Here is a 17,723-nt window from a genome sequence, read left to right on the forward strand (position 1 = left end):
GTGGGCGAAATTTGCAGCTAGCAAGGTTTTGAACCAGCTTACTCCCAGCTTATCTGACTCAATGAGATTCCAATTTGAGTGTGGCCGGCTCAGTTAGCTCTCCCGTTATCTGAGGCTCTCTGCGAGAGAGGTTTGTATGATTTTTGCAAAACCAGCCGAAGTGAGTGTTCGGCTCACCCATACATTCACACTTACTTCGTAGATGCTCTCGCGGGCAGAGTACTGTTAGCGTAGCCAGCCCGTTAACAGCAGCTGAGAATCGGGTGAGAGAAGTTCGTGGCTGACACCGATACAATATAGCGTCAGTTCGGCCGCGAGAGAACTTACAGTTCTGTTAGGAAAACGACGAATCCTAACATTGCTGTTACGAAAACGTATCTGTGAGTTGAAAACGTATCTGTGAGCTGAGAACGTATCCGTGAGTTCGAGTATCTGACGGGTAGCATACAATTTCAAGACGGGACGCAGTACAATTTCGGCCGAAAACGTGGACGTGTGGACATGTTGTAGAGCGCACCGTTATTTCTCAAAGCAGCCAGCAGCAGATTCGCGCGTGCAAATTTTCTCTCCCTCTTTCACCCCCCTCCGCCGACGGTTGTTGTTGTTGTTGTTGTGCGGGCAACTTGCTTTTTGGGGGCGGGGCACGCGGGTCATCGCAAAATAGCAAAATCGTCAATCGTTAATCGCCAATCGGCGAAACGTGTGTGCAGAATTAATGAGCAATACTCGCGCCGCTTCATCAATGAAAAATAAAAGAGACTATCCGCAAAGTAGTAATACAAAGATTGCTGTGCTCTCGGTTCACGTTGTGTTTAGGCCAACATTTTTGTTTGACAACAGTGCGTGCTAACGAACCCGCCTCAAATTGGCAATACAATCGCGGTAAGTCTTCCATTTTGGTGCTTAATTCTGGTGTTCAATTGTTACTAGGATAAGTTCTCTCATTGATTAGTTGAGGCATAATATAAGGTTAGTTTTGTGCTTTGTAAAAGTGATATTTCTTTATAATAATAAATTTAATAACATAGATACTTGCAAAAAATAAAAATACATGTTTTTATTTGAAAAAATTAAAGTAAAGAAGACGTACAACAAATTATGTGTCTTGTTGAGCATTCAGTAACATTTACTTGCATTTTATTCGCTAAAAGAGTATATAGTGCCTTTAATATAAGTACTCATAGAAAGATAAAATATCAATATATGAGCTGCTTTATGTAAACAAAATAGTATCGTAATACTTTATGCCTTGTAATCTTGTAATTAACTTAGAAATTGGATCCGTTCAATTAGTTTTAGTTAGACTATTGTTTTTATTAAATTTCCAATTGTTCGTAAGATAACAAGCCCGAAGTTTGGCTTTTCTAACTTGAGTTAATTTAGCCATATTTAAAGACCTGAAATTGCCTTGACAGCAGCATGACATTCTGTTTTCTTCGTCTGTTGTTTCATGTTCGATCGATAAGTTTTATGAGTTTTCGTTGTGAAATTTTGAAATCATTAATTATGTCTCGGGCCGCAGACTCGGACGGAGTTTCCGTCCCAGTCCCAGTCTCAGTCACAGTTTAAGTCCCATAGCATCGTCTCTTTTCGGGGTTACTGTCTGGGGAACAGGTTTCGTTAGAGCGAAAAACTTAAAGAACTTTTGAGGCTTGTGCAATTCCGAGAACTTGTTAGGTGCTGCCTGGACTCGTGTTTGCTCGCCCCTCTTTATGGAGATGTGGATCTTTATGAATGAACGAGGTGGGGCTCAGTTCGGAGTTGGCCTGGGCGGCTGGGCGGCTGGGCGGTCCAAATGCCTCGTGCTGTGGGCCTTTCTCGTTGACACTTTTGAGGAATGTCGACTTGGCCGAGTAGGAATCGGTCCAGACGTGAGCTGGCATAAGTCTTAAGATGCTGGGATGTCTTAAAGTTCGAAGAATCCGAAATGGGAATAGAATTCGGGTGAGAATCACCAGGGGATTTCAAGGAAAAATGCACTAGATCAGGTTTTAAATGGTCTTGAGTTAAATAGTTTTAGGGAGTTACAAACTACACAATGCATACTATATGTCCTTCTATTCTGCAATCTTTATTATTTATTTCACATTAAATAAATTTAAATACTAAAAATATTTTTTTTAAATAATTTCAGATCATACAAAAGAATAATAGTTTATAGTTTTGTACAATTATAATTCATACATTGAAATTTACTATCGTTAAAAGCAACATTAAATGAAATAAGTTCTAAGAAGAAAAAATATATAAAATGTTTAATAACTTAATAATGCTTATCTTTATGTTGTTCCCATCTCGGGTGACCTTCATTATCTCCTCCGAGAATTACCTCGAAGCGAAATCTTAAAGCAAACCCCACTCATTAAAGCTCCCGGCTGCTGTGCTTATCAGGCCCACAAATTTCCACCGAAAGCGACAAGGCCGAAGCGAAGAACTTCCAACAACCTGCATTAGCTAAGCAGACATCTTGAGCTGGGGAAGCTAACTGGGTCTGAAACTGAAAACTTTTTAATTACCAACAGGAAAAAACATTTTAGATAACAGGCAGGTAATATGGGGGCAGGTGGGGCTGCGTCTCTTTTACATAAATTGAAAATATAGCAACTTTTAAGGCACGAGACTCTATCCGAACCTTTTTCTCTTCTCTCTTTCGCACTGACCCAAACGTATTTATGACAATCGTAAATAAAAATATCCGAAGAGGAGAAGCAGCAGCTTTTAGCCATCTCAGAGCTACAAATTTTACGGCTTAAATATTTTTTAGCCATTAGATAAACAAACAGTAGAAGTGGCAGTGGGAGAAGTGAGATAGAGGCAAAAGAAACGAAACGCAACGAAAATATCTTTCAAGTACAATGTTAGGTAAATATAAACAAGACTTTACGTCTTCAGATCCCACACTTCTTTTTACAACCTTCTTCTCGCTCACCTCCGCATTTTCCGCTGATGCTGCACTTCGCTGTTGTTTCGGCTCTTCTTTTCCAGCTACTTAAAGCTTTTAGAGCAGCAGCTAGATGTAATATAAATTACATTAGCTAAGTGCCAGGCGGCAATTAAAAACAAAAAATACTCGTGAAGTTCTCCTCCGCCGTTGTGTTGTTGATAATGTTGTTAATGATGTTGCGGCAGCATCTTCAGCAGCATGGAGCTCCCATTCCCATCCGCATCGGTATCATCATCATCATCATCATCATCAGCAGTGGCATCATCGTTAAGAACATCATTGCCACCATTAGCAGCATCATTAAAACGTCAACTTAATCAAGGTTAAAAAGCATGTGGCGAGCCTGCCCCAAAAATTGGGGAAAACTCGAAAGATGCGGGAGCGCCACTCGGGGTGGGGTATACAAAAAAAAAAAATATATATATATATATATCTTCGATTCCCAGTCGTTTGATGCTGTAATTATTGACGCCAACAACGTCTTCCATGATAGACATAAACAAAAACATATTGCGAAGGCTCGAATTCAGTAAGAATTTTCCGTTTAATGCGATTAGGAAAAGTTATGCAAGGATTGGGCAAATTATGTTGGCTTATATTGGGTAACATTTTTCGGAGCTATGTGTGCGATGTGGTAATTGTAATCGTAAACATAAACGGGAGCTAATTGGACAGGAGGAAATTAAGAGGGAAAATGTTGATTGATGATAAAGAGATTTATGGCAAGAAAAAGGTATGATTGTGATAAAAAGAAATTAATAGGACTTAAACATATTTTAAAACACACATTTTTTCTCATGGCTTTAGAACTTAAAATACCCAGTAAAATCAATCACAATTGAATCAAAAAACCCATAAATCCGTAATGACCTTTGTGTTTTTTAAGTTATCAGATTATGTTCGTTAAAACGCCATCAGAACCATACCCTTGTAATTTTTATTACCCTTGTTTATTTCCACTTTTCAATTCAACCACCAAACAGAATATTTTCATCTCCCAAGCCTATTATTTTGCGAATCACATTTTGCTGCCTTGACATTTATTATGCCACACAAATACTTGAAACTCTAATAACCCTAGGAGGGAAATCACCCCAAATTACAAGTCCGAAAATAAGTTCTCCCCAATGACCACCATTAGGCTTGAAATCAAAACATTTTACAACAGCAATTATGTGAGTTTTTTTGTTTTTGAGCGATCTGAGCCAAAGTCAAAGCTATTTCTATTTTAATAACCAGGCCCCGTGGCCAAGGCAAGTCCATTAAAAATAAATATCTCTATATTTTGCAATTAAATCAACAACAAACTGCAAATGAACTGAATCGAAATGCGAGAGAACCTGCTCCATTATATGGGCATTATATGCCTGTCCATAACTATCGGCTCAACCATAAATTTAATTAGCATAATTGACTCTGTGAACGGATGTTCTTTTTCGATTTGTGGTTTCAAAATTTCGCTCACGTAGTCGTAATTAAAAATGGACTGGCAGCTTTTGTGAGCCATATGCCCAGTCCCCCAAAATATTCAAGATCAGGTGCGCGGGAAATGATGAAAACGGGGAGAAAGGTGTGAGAAAAGCTGGCAACAGTTGGTGGAACGTGCCATTGACACTTTCTCGACGCAACTGATTCCCACCAAATAAATATTCCCATCACTTGTCTTTCAATTTGCCCAAAATCAAAATAAACTCTTCCTCATTTTCACCTAGTTCTGTAATGTGTTCTCTATGCGCTCATGTTTATATTTAACTTACACTCGGTTGATGAACCATTAAAACAGAATTTCATTTTCCATTTTCATTTTCATTTCCTCTGCTCCCCATCATATTGTATGCGTCATTTGGCAAATGAGTTGAGTCGCTTATCTTACATTTGTTTACCTTTGGGGCGATAAGGCGCCAACTCGATAAGATAGGGCCACTCTGAATCTATGCCCCGATAGGGTGTGACTTGGCGTCGATTTCTGATTTTCCACACAAAAGTAATTCGCTGCATTCATGCTGTTGTGCAAGCTGCTGCCATGGAAATGGGCCGGCTTGGGGGCGGCCTGGAACTAATGGACTGTTTACTTATTTATGGGCCCTGAATGTTGGTCAATATTTGTGGTTTCCCTGGTGTTGTGGGGCCAGCGGAACAAAGGCAACTTACTGAGTGAAGAACAGAAAGGAAAAGACGCTAAAGCTTACTTACTGTTCTGGATGGGATGGCTGTTGCGCGGGGTTGGGGGATTTAATGTGGAAATAATTTATAGATAGGATAGGCCTACTAAGAAAGATTTCGTTGACTGACAGTTCCTCAGCAGAAGTGAGCTCCACTGGGCTGATGATTCAAGCATTTTATTTTCTATTGCGAAAGTTGTGTGACTTATTTTGTAATCATTTGTCGTTTGGATTTCGCAGAAATATATTTATTGTACAGAAGGTTATTTATGTTTGTTTATTAATAAACCTTCAATTGGGAAATAATAAAAACTAATATTTCTTAAGACTCTATCTTTTCATTGGAACCTTTGCCCAAAAATATATTTTTTCAAAAAGTTAAAGAAATACTTAAGAAAAATAAACATTAAATATCCCAAAGTTTATTACCCCTAAAATTAGCTTCCATAGCTGATTAATGAACTCATTGCTCAAAAGATAATCGTTTAGCTAATTTCGCATTAACAAAACGCACATGTTTTTCGGAATATTTCATGGCCAGAGAGCCCAAGTTCCGCCAGAAACATCTGTGCCAAGTGTCAAAATGTAAACAGTTCTGAAAAATATAAGTATTCACGACTCGCTCTGACCAAACACACACCAAAAATCCATTAATATACATACTATAATACGGAACCATTTAATAGCCCGAAAAAACTAGCATGACGACAAACAGAACATGATCCATAAAATTGAGATCGGGCGGGACAGAAGCGAGCAATTTACGACAAATATGCAAAATTTTAAAGTTTAAAGAAAAAGATATGACGAAAAGATAATAGATGGATAGATTGTGTTGTGGCCGCATAGTAGACGCCCACAAAAAAGTCTGGTCATAAATAAGAGCAAACGTCACACGAAATGTGAGGCAGAGCTGGGAAATAAATATGAAAATGGGCTGACAACAACAAATTTATATATATTTACATTTGTTTTGTGCGGTGCTCCTTTTGAATTTATGGGTTTATTGATACTCGGGGCAGCGAGGGAGTCCAAAATTTGCTTTATCAGCATGTCAGATGGCGAGCAAGAAAGCCCCAACCGCAATCTGTAAAAATGTTCTCAACGAAATGATTTAGCCTTTCATTTGTGTATCTCTGTTTGCCCTGTGTCTCTCTCAGATTCCCATTGTGTTTTTGCTTGGTGTTTTGAACAATTCTGCCTAGTCGAGCAAAAATATGTCAAAACAAATTGGTTGAAATGGGGCATCAAGGTGTGGATGGGGGAGACCAGACATTCAAAAATATATGTGACAATGAAAGTCTTGTTCTTTTTCTATAAATTGTGAATGCAGAATTATACGGGTATTAAAATGATGGCAAATAAATGCACAGAAAAGTGAAAGAAAAGGCTTAAACTTGCTTACAGAAAACAATGCTCTAGATATTTCTTTGAAAACGTTACATAAAAATATGAGTGCCAATGAAATCTTATTTAATTTTATATTTGCTAAGCTGCAGGCTGCAATTTGCTCTGGATTTTCAATTAAAAATCTCTTTTTCTCCGTTCGATAAATTCTATCCTACTGTCTCTATTTCGACACGCCCAACTTTAAGTTCAACGAACTCTGGTCTGGTTGCTCGGAAAATCGCTAGAGCCTTCACCTAGTCAAGCACTTTGGCGCAATTCCTCGGTTCGCACCATTTAGTGGCCATTTGATTTTGCATATCAATTAACGAGATTGAGTTGCCTGGGGGCAGTTTTTTTTGGTCGGTTCGGTTAATCAGAGTTGATGGCGATACAACGATTAATTAAAGTCTCAAGTCTCTGAATGGCTCGTTTAGGGTTTCGACCTTGCTGAGGCCTAGACAAAAAGATCATTAGTTAGAGCATCAAATAAAACTGTTTGATTACCCATAATTATAGCTTACCGAAAGTGGGGGCACAACAAAAAAATGAAGACGGTGGTAAACACTTTGTCGCCTTCGGATTTGATGCCTTCATTAGGAGGCAGAACAGAGTAGACAGAGAACATCGGCTGCTTATGTTGATGCCAGGCGGTGTGCCACACGGCGTATGCATAATCGTATAATTAATTGCCATAAATGTTAATTGCGCATACGCCACGTTGCGGCAATTTATCCTTTCAATAAAGGGTTCCCACGCCTACATTTTCCCCCCAGCCCGTCTACGTCTACGTGTCCTTTGTCCTTAAAGTTTTTGCCAGTTAATTAAGCAAGTATTTTCCGGTTCTTTTCGTGTTTACCCAGTTAATTTCTGTTAAGTTTTGTTGACATGTTCGTTGTTTACCCATAAGCTAGTTTCCTAGCTGCGACAAATTAACTTGTCTTGTGTTAAAGTTTCTGCGGCTAAAGTTTGGTATGAAAAGTTGAACAACTTATTGGATTAGTCTGGTGTTTGAAGGCGAACTAATGAGATTACCAGGAATTTTACAAGTTGAGAATAGGAAAGGCGATAAAACAACCCAAACACAAACTTATGAGAAATACATTGTAATGATTTTTGAGAAATCATTCATTATATTCATGCACGACAATTACAGAATAGCAAAAAATAAAACGCAAGTCCATTGATATTAAGCACCCCATTTGTACATAATTTGCATACAGTCACTGATCCAAGTTTTCAACTTTGCACTTCCTCAATAAAACTTGGAATTTCATAATTTTATGAAAGAAAATTTTATACCAGGAAGCAATTTCTGACAATATTTGAAGTCTTGTCTATGCGCTTCGACTATTGCAGTGATTGCTTGTTGCTGTTGCTGTTTGTTTAACCCAAATAATTTTCGAGTCAAGCAAACAGAAAATCAACAAACAAACAAACAAACAAACAAACCCAGGGCAAACAAACAAAATGAACAACAAATCAGCAAAAACTCGAATGTAAGTAAAATCAATAATAGATTCCTATGCGAGAAGGGTGACGCCTCTGAACTGTCCACCCCTTTTCTATTTTTCCCCTCCTGTCATTGATTATCGTTATCTATTTGGGATTTCTCGATTGAACCCTTTAAAACAAGAGAGAGTGAAATTTTTTCAAGCCGAAGCTCGAAATGTTTGCTTTTAATCAAGTTTCACAACATTTATCTAACGTGTGCTCAAGTCGGGCTAATTAATGGGTTAAGGCGGTCTGGATAGTTCATTTGAATATTTAACGATTGTCGGCCAAGGGGTCTCCAAGGGGGCGTGGTCGCTAGGGGGGCGCCACCTGTCCAGCAAAATTATTAATCAATTATGCAAAGTTCTCTGAGGTAAACACCGAATCCGGCGTGGAACTTCAGTTGTTGAAATATTTGAAATTCGTCCGAATCACCTTGACTGACGGCAGTGGAGAAACAACAGCAGAATGAAGTCATTAGTTGGGCCAAGATTCAGACTACGGCTATTTGAATGGCATTTTGCAAAACAAGTTTAGCTTTGTGTGCTGGAACGAGCAATCAACACGTAAATGTGAAGCGTAACAAAATGCTTAAAAAGTAAATAAATAAATAAATATGTGAGAAGTTAAAGCAAAAAGTTAAATGCAAATGCGACTGTAAGTTTTTTCGCTAGAAGGTTGTGAGAAAATCTGTATGATGTAATTCGTGGATGGGTGAGCTCAACTTGCAAAATGACTAACTCATTTGAGTTATACTTGACTTCCCAGCCGTTAAATTGTGACTTTACTTGGAAATATATTTCTATGCTGTGACAGCTGATTCAAAAAAAAATAATAAACATAAACTAGTTTTACATTTTATTACCACATATATCCTAAAACAAGCTATAAATAAATTGTGGGTTTCTTTAAAAAGCATACAATTTTATTTGCTAGAACTTGTAAACATTTCGCTCCATGTATTTAAAGACAACAATAAGGGCAATTAAAGCTAAAGCCAAAGGCGAACTTAAAGTGTCTCCGAAGTCAAGCATAAATGTGCTAAAAGGTTAGAGTGTGGGCTAGAAATCCCTAGAAGCTAGAAGGAGCGGGATACACATATTGTGCCATGTGAAATAAAATGCTAAAATTATTCATTTTGCAAATAAGCAGAGTAAATATTTAATTAACAACTCAGCAGGCAAACAAAAGGGCGACACACGACGAGGGGAAATTTTTGTCTCACATTTGCGTCGCGGGTCTAAGGTTTCCTCCTTGCCGAGGGTAATATAATATTTATTTATATGCCGCACAGCCAAAGTCACCTACAAAACGAGACGACAACTGCGATGACGACGACGACGCCCTAGAAATTGCCGCAAATTTTATGTTTCTGTTTCTGTCTCACTCCTGACTAGCTGCTGTCTCTTTCTACGGGTGTGAGTCAATGACATGTACGAAAAAAAAAATTAACTTCCTCATGGGGTCTTCGGGGTGAAGGTGTGCGACATAAACAAAAGATAGTCAGTGTCTTTTAGCTGTTGTTTATATTTAGTAAATGAGTATTCAAAGAAAGCGGAAGTGGATTTATTATCTGATTTTTTAGGGTTAATGTATAGGTTATCATTTAGAAGACATTATATATATTGGAAATTAAAATAGGAATTAATTTTCTTGCCCGGATTTCAATAAATAGGTTTCTCGAAGGTTTTCCAACTTCGAGACACCTCTAAATTTTAGTCCGATCAACAAATATAGTATTAAAAATAGTAAGATATATAAAAAATCGACTGTAATTTAGCTATGACAATACACACTGTTCTGAAAGCTTTTTTCAACTTTGAGGCACCTTTATGTTTTAATTCAATCATCAAATATTGTAAGATATTAGATATCAAAACGTTTAGATAAGCAGTACAAATTTGTACATCTCCCAAAAACTTAATTATGTCCTGTATTGTTTTATATGTATAAACATATCTAAATATATTTCTCACACCTTTTGTGTTGGTTGTGCGTGCTCTGTTTGTTCAGGGCAATATTAAACATTGTATCGCTTGAAGTCTGATTTCATTTGGCGCGTCTAACTAACCAAAGGAACCCAGTCGGGGACTAAATAGCTTACTGCCTCCCCAGCCTGAACTAATTAAATTAGTTTAGTCTGCAGAAAAAGGTTTTCTCGTGGCGGCAGTTGTTGGTTGGCCTTTAATTGCTTTTGTGTTGAATCTTTAAAGGTCGCTCGATAAGGGGGCTAGCAAAATTAAGCAATTAATGGAAAATTTGTTTATGGTTCCATGGAGAACATACATGCATAAGGTGGCCAGGAGGAAAAAACCAACAGGAAAAGTGTTGGGCTTTCGACATTGTTTCAATGTTTTATGAGTGCTCGTAAAAGGACGGAAAATACTCTTATTGCTTTCGGGGTTTGCTCCTCATTTTTTTTTGGCCTCCTTGAGGATTGGGCTAGCTATTAAAATGTCATCATGCAGCGGGCTGCTTGCAAAAGTGGGAGTCGTATGGGCCAAGTGAACTGAACTGTAAGCACGATAAGTCGGAGCACGCAATTCCTGGGCCTCCAAAGCGCCCGTTTTTATCGACTGGGAGAGAGCGATTCCTGGGCGTATTTATTATTTAACACCTAGAAACCTAAGCGGGAAATGGCTATAAAATTGTTGACCTTTTTTCTCTTCATGCTCTTCACACTTTTCTTTTTTGGCACACGCGTCGAGTAACTCATGCCAAAGTTTCCCAGCCGCCCATCTTGGGTGGTCCAAAGTCGTCGCTTTTATGACCCCGGCGGTACTCCAGTTCTTTTTACGATTCAAAAAAACACACACACACACACACAACATAGGTTGAAATATTTAAAAGTGCGCTTAATTATGCCCGCAAAAACGAAGAAGAAATAAACTTCGCATTAATGCCAAAAAACTGGCAGAAATTCTCAAACGGCACACGGCCATTGGGTAATAAAGTTTATTTCCCTTTGCTTCTGGGGTAATCAACAAAGTCTTCAACGAATAGAAAAGTATTCGAGTTGGGTGGGATTCCCAGAAAGTGATTGTGACCATAAGCAAGCATTTAAGCCAATTTGAATGGGCTTAGATGGTCATAGCTTATTCTGATGTAGGTTCTTTTTCTTATGAGCAAATATTTAAATTTAATTTAATTGACGACAACCAATTATTTTATCTTATATTAAAAGGTTATCGGTATAGAACCATTGAGAAGTTATAAGCCTACTAAAAAGCCTTAGAACGTATAAAACTAAAATAACTTTTGTAACTAACCAAACCTGTTGTTAATATTTCTAAATCGCATTCTCATTCTATTTCCACACTCTTACAGGTAACGAAAAATTCTCGCCACATTAGCCGAAAAACCTGCCGCATAAATAAGGGTAAGTTCAGACAGAAACTCAATTCCAAGCCAATTCCCAGCCATCTAATGGCAATTCAGCCGTCCAAGGCTGTTGTCGAACACGTTTTCTGGGGGGATAAGCCACATATACCCTGGTAGTCTGCACCGTTGTCGGCCATTCAAGCCACCGATCATAGCAAACACATTTGGAAAAGTGGGGACATGACAGGCCGAATGCCTGAGATCGCTGCAAAATATATACATGTGCACACATGTGCATATACAAATTCTGCAAGTGCAGTTAGAGCGCTGCGACTCAGGTGATATATCTCACGACTCACGAAACTAGTTTACGCAACATGTGGCAATTTTGCATGCCACAAGGGGCCACAGAGGACGTGCCACACAGTGCTGGGGAAAAGAAACCAAACCGAAACAGAAACAGAAACAGAAATTGACATTTTGACATGCGGCTTGTACCGGGCGGTACTTCAAGATTCGCCTCCGATAAACTACAAATGGTTGCACAGAGGAAAAGAGACCGGTTCGCCGCTTGCTGCTTACCGCTTGCCGCTTACCGCTTGCCGCTCGGCGCTCGTCGCTCAAAAGCAATCCGTAAAGTGTCTTTTAAATACAAATGTTATCTACCGAGAACTGAGAACCGAGAAGTCCAGCTTTAGCCAGAGAAATAAAACCGTACGTGCCGCATTTGTTGTTGTCGCCGGTACGATTTTAAATGGATTGACGGCAGACAACGATTGCACATTAGAAATCCAATCCTGGTCCTGGTTCGGGTCCACTCTAGTGGAGTCCAGTCCATTCCTGAGATCGCGGGTCTCCCAAGTCATGCACACACATGGGTCCATCCATGTTCCTGTCTGTGCATTTTCCCCCTCCTCTCCCCTCCCCTCCCCTCACCTCTTTGCGTGCCAGGGAAATTGTCTTCGCTACTGCAATTTTCCTTTTTGGCTTTTGCATTTCAATAACTGGATGGGTCAGTGGCTGCGGAGTTTTGTTTGGCACGTACTGCATAAAGTATCTGTCTGGGCTATCGCTTACCGCTTACCGCTTCCCGCTTCCCGCTTCCCGCTTCCCCTGCTGCCACGCCCCCTGACAAATGGGCGTTTGCGCTCTTTTTTGAGGCAGTGTCTGCATATATTTGTTTAAATTGCATCGAGTGCTTGAGTGTTTTCCACTCCAGATACTCGATAAAACAACAAACTTCGAATTGGGTTCAGGTTTGGTCAGCTAATTGGCGAGGCCAGCAAAAGGTGGTTGAAATAATTGGCCAGGGTGGAAGAACACAGAATACAGAATGAGGCCCATTCCAAATGGCGGGATTAAAATTAACCCCTAAAATAATGAAACAATAAAAGGTACAGGTGTGAACACAATTTTTAGAGCTCGAATTTTGCACTGTTAATCCCTGCAAATTTCTGAATTTTTGATAATATTTTGCAACATGTTTTCAAAATTTCCAATTAATGTAAACCTTTTTAGTGACCAACCTTCCACATGCTACCAAATATTTTCCCAGTAATAGAATATCTGCCCAAATCAAAGTAAGGAAGGTCGAATTTGATATGAATTTCCGTCGTTTTATGGGCGCTAATAGAAACGACCTTCATCAAATCGAATCAAACGAGACAAAACGCTATTGACAAAATGCAAGTCAATATGTCAGGCGACCAATCAACACTCGAAACGAGAATGAAAATCAAAGCGAAACCAGAAAATTTTACAACGCCTGAACTGTCATAAATTCATTTGATGGCATTAGTAAATAAATAAATAAATAAAAGGGCTGCCGTTTGTCGTTCGATTCGTTTCCATTTTCAAATTCAAATTAGCGACAAATCAGAAAAATGTCATCAGCAATGAAGATGAACTGACCAGGAACGGACACTCGGCGAAAAAAGAGGGTGTTTAGTTTAGATAGGGCCAGAGACCCATAAAAGCTGAACAAAAGATTTGCAAAAACCGACTACCAACCCAGACTCGGATAACAATCACCGACCATAAACTGTGTTGAAAAAATATTTGCATACAGCCATAAAAAAAAAGTTTTGATGCTGCTGCAGTCCAGGAGGAGTCATTAAAACAAGCCAACGACTATCAAAAACTAACTGGCTGGGAGACACTTTTTTCTCCAAGCCCGATAATCAAAATGGGTAGGCCGGGGTGTAATAGGTCTGTCCGACATTGTTTGTCAGCTCTGCATAGTCGGATTTACTCTGCACTCGTTTTTACATACATTTATAATGACTTTAACTCAATTTACCGGATGAAGTAAAATAAATATATATTTTTTATTATCATTTGCTCGTTCTGCTATTAATATTAACGATTCCATTAAATTCAGTGAGGCTTGAAGTTCTATGGTAAAAACATGACAATTTAGTGCCAAAAATTCGATGACACTTTATTTTAATCTTTTTTCATTGACCTAGAATTTATTGAATATAACAAACTTTTTGGTTTTAATATAACTATTTAATTGTGTTCTGACAAATACTCCCTAAAGTAGAATTTTAAAGCCTTAAATTTAAATATAAAATCAAATATTTGCTTCATATTTTCTTGTCCAAGAATTTGTCGTTACAAAAGTTAATTAAAAACAGGGTATTTCTCAGCCTAGGCCGTATCAATTGCTCGTTTCCTACTCGTCTTTTCCCAGTGTTTTTTTATTTTTATTTTCGCTCTGTCGTTTGGCTTGTAATTAAAACTTGTTGGCAGACTGTCAGGCAGCGAGTTAACAAGTCGGCGGCTTCACAGACGAGGAGTGAGTGCGGATGAGCCGTAAGCGGCGAGCTGTGAGTTGGCGAAAATATTATTTAATTGTCAGGCCAGGCGCTAATTAAAGTCCAAGCCGGGCCGCGAAGTCTCTCGCCCGATTCCGAATCGGCCATAAAGCCAAACACTTAACGATGCTCCACGAGCATCTTCAGCCCGATATTTATGTTTATTGACTGCTGCTGCTGGCGACTGACATCATCATCATCAGCAGCAGCCACAACCTCTCCGTTTCAGAGTTTCAGCTGGTAGGAGAAAGAGAAAAAGAAAGAGAAAGAGCCAAGTTAGTCATAACACTTTGGCACAATGTGGCCGAAGGTCTAGTAGAGATGTCAGCCCGAGTTATGGTAATTGTTGCAAATTATTTATTTATTTATGCACGTGGCAGGCACTGGGCCATGCGCGTTTGTCGCCTGATTATGTGCTTATTTATAAGAGCCATGGCCAGGTACATACATATAAGGATAAATGCGGGATTCAGCGAATGCTGCCACTAATGAGATGCAAGCAAACGGTATCCGAGCTGCATATGAATATCAATTATGTGGAGGGGTCCAGGCCATGCGGATCATGGCCGTAATCGCAACTCAGGGGGGCAGCCACGCCCCCTCGTTACGCTCCAGCGCCTTTCGTTTGGGCCAAATTGAAGTGGCTGAACAGACGTCTAGACCCGAGACGCGATGCTTTTCGGCGGTGGTCGTAACAAAGCTTTTAAGCCAGAATGTTCAGCCATTTGCATAGTAACAAAGGCCCGAAAGTGTCGGAAAATGTAAGTGCAGATAGTGCGGACAGCGAGCAGATAACTGTTTCAAGTGATTTTAAAGCAAATATCTGGGACCATTTTGGGATTTTCAGTGTTCAACAGATTTTATAAATTTAGAAATTAAATTTTGCACTTTTTAAGTATGTTGATTGAGTATAAAAGTGAATAAAGGAGAAAAATCTGATATTTGATGATTTCTAGGTACTATATACATTTTAGTTCACATAATCCAATTTAATTTCATTAAAAATTAGCTTCTTTGGAAATAAATTTTCCTATTTTGAAATAAAATAGAATCATCATTATTAAATATTTTGCCAACCTTAAAATTTAAATGTGTTTAACCTTTTGACCTTTTTCTGAAGTGACATCATTGCAGATATCAAACCTTTTGGGTCGTTTCGCAGGACTTTGTGGATCCTTTGGCCTGCCACGCCCCTCTTCTTCCGCCCTCTGCTGATGTCCTGCTTATTTACAACTTGACATTTCACTTGCGAGTCGCGGGGCCCTTTAATGCGCTCCAATTGCATTTTATGACAGACAAAACTGACCTACTTAAGGCTCTCTCCTACGCACACACACACACACACACACACACTGCCACGCCCATTTCGTCCTTACTCGGTTTTTCGCCCTCAATCGCATTATAAATTTAATGGGTTTGACCTTTTTTCCCTCGATGCTCGACCGCAATTTCAATAGATTGGCAAACTGAAATCTGAGACCAGCGGAAATCGACATAAAATTTAACTAAAATGTCCTTAAGTAGCTCAAGTGTTTAAAGGGGGCAACAAAATGGTCGCTCGGCATGGGGTTCACTAAGTAGAGGATCCACAAGTGGGGCGAAGTAAATTTGAAACTTTTCCATGGCTTTAGATGCGCTTTAAATGGCTGGGAACTATTTTTATCTCGCTTTGTTCGCCGCCCAGGGTTGTCGCATTTCACGCTCGATGCACAGCGGCCATGGCCACGCCCCCGCCAGCCGCCTCCGCCATTGTCAATATCCTGGCAGCCATTTCCTGCTTTGTTTTGCTGGAAAGGTCGAACACTTTTTGCCGCCACTGTTGTCCAGTCATGGGTAAAAATTTTTGTGACTGAAAGTCTCAAGTAAGTTGGCCGAAAGAAGGTTTTTCTTTTTTGCCACCCACCACTGGCATTGAAATAAGCGTCTTCAACTAGAAGCAAAAACATTGAAAATTGTTTTCCATTTTTTGTTTATTTTGCCACTTTTCTCTCGACGCACAGGACCTGTGGCAGCCTGTATTTGCTCTTGTTTTTGTTCAATTTTCCCTGCCTGTCATCTTTTCTTTGAATGCTGCTGCTGCACTTTAGAAACTTTTTGTGTTCGCCAAATGTTGTTTCAATGCCTGGGCCACTTTTTCCCTAAGCCCCCTCGATTTCTATCTGTGGATTGTATTGAAATAAAAGTCCCGAGATGCGCTTGAATGATTTTTGGTTCGTGCAAATATTTTATTGACTATTATTCTGACTGCTCTTCAGTTCCGTTCGTTGGGCCGGCAGTCCTTGTCCTTATTGTTTTGTATGCGAGTCCTTCAGGACTCAGGACCGTCTATTTTCCTCTCAAGGGTTTATTTTGGATCTGTTTTTCTTGATACACATATTTTCTTTGCGCAATTTCGCACTGCCAGTTAAATATGAAGAAAGCAGAGGAAAAACTCAAAATGGCATTTATATTCTTCGAGATGAGTTTGCTTGTGCGAACAGAGCAGCAAATTCAATAGGAAGGGTGCTGGAAATTGCCAAATTACGAGGAAATTGATCGCAAAATTTAAATTTTTTGCACGGCATTATTTTGTGTTAAAGTTGTCGAGAGCTGTCAATTTAATGATTGTCATGCTGCTCGTATATCTAGCTGAATTCAAGCACTATATTTAACCTTTTAGATTAACAAAATTGCCACTAATTCAAAGCGTTTCAAATGTTTTGCACATGCCTCGTTCCTTTCTCTATCCCTCGATCCGAAAGCCTCAATGAATGGCGGCAATTATAACATTTAGCACGCATTTCAGTTAAGCTAAGGCAGAGCTCATTTATCATCATGACGGCATGTCTATCTGTACACATAAAAAATACAAAAATGTTTATATAATATCCAAATTTAGTATGCATACTTTTAGATAGTTGTTATATTAATTTCAAAAAGCCAATCAAAATAATTTAATTAGTATATATACTTTTGAACTTAAACATTTTTTAAAACGAAAGTAAAAACAAAGCCAAACTTTTGTTTGCAAAAAAAAAATGTTTTCTGTGCACAAGTACAATATATATACATTTTGATATAAATGTGTATAGAAATGTGGAGATATTTTTCCAATATTGGCCTCCATCTCTTTCAATTTTAATTGGCGGCCTCAAACGGCGCGAAACTAATGAAAAATCATCATCAAAGAACAGAATAAAAAAAAGGCAAGAATGGTTACAATGAATGGCATGGTTGGGGCTCTACTCTAAAACATGGCATTTTAAAGTCATTCCTACTAATTTTATGAGACTTTCCTTTTGGCACTTTTCCTTTTGGCCCGCTTCCTTTTGCCCTCGCTCATCGCTTTTGTACTTCCGCTTCCGTTCCTCGCCAAATGATTATTGCAAGCCGTAAAAGCAGAATGAAAACGAAACACAAATGGACGCAGCTGAAATGAAACCATCCTTGAAATCTATTGTCTGTCTGCCAGTCCAGACAATTGCAGAATAAACAAACAAGAAAACTGCCGAAAAAACAGCTAAAAGTAAAAACAAAATCGGGGCAACAAATGATGCCTGCTGGGGGGTGGGGGTTGGAAAATCCCGAAGTGGCAGGACCCTTAATGTAATTGAAAAA

General features: G+C 39.1%; 1 protein-coding gene across 1 annotated transcript in view; it reads left to right on the forward strand.

Annotated features, from left to right (window-relative positions):
* Positions 1-452: 452 nt before the first annotated feature.
* LOC128257728 (leucine-rich repeat-containing protein 15) overlaps positions 453-17,723 on the forward strand; it is a 54,260-nt gene continuing 36,989 nt past the window's right edge. The window contains exon 1 of the mRNA XM_052988897.1: positions 453-882. The gene's annotated coding sequence lies outside the window, so the exon portion shown is untranslated. The remainder of the gene's footprint in view (positions 883-17,723) is intronic.

Source organism: Drosophila gunungcola, assembly GCF_025200985.1.
Source record: "Drosophila gunungcola strain Sukarami chromosome 3L unlocalized genomic scaffold, Dgunungcola_SK_2 000002F, whole genome shotgun sequence".
Lineage (NCBI taxonomy): Eukaryota > Metazoa > Arthropoda > Insecta > Diptera > Drosophilidae > Drosophila > Drosophila gunungcola.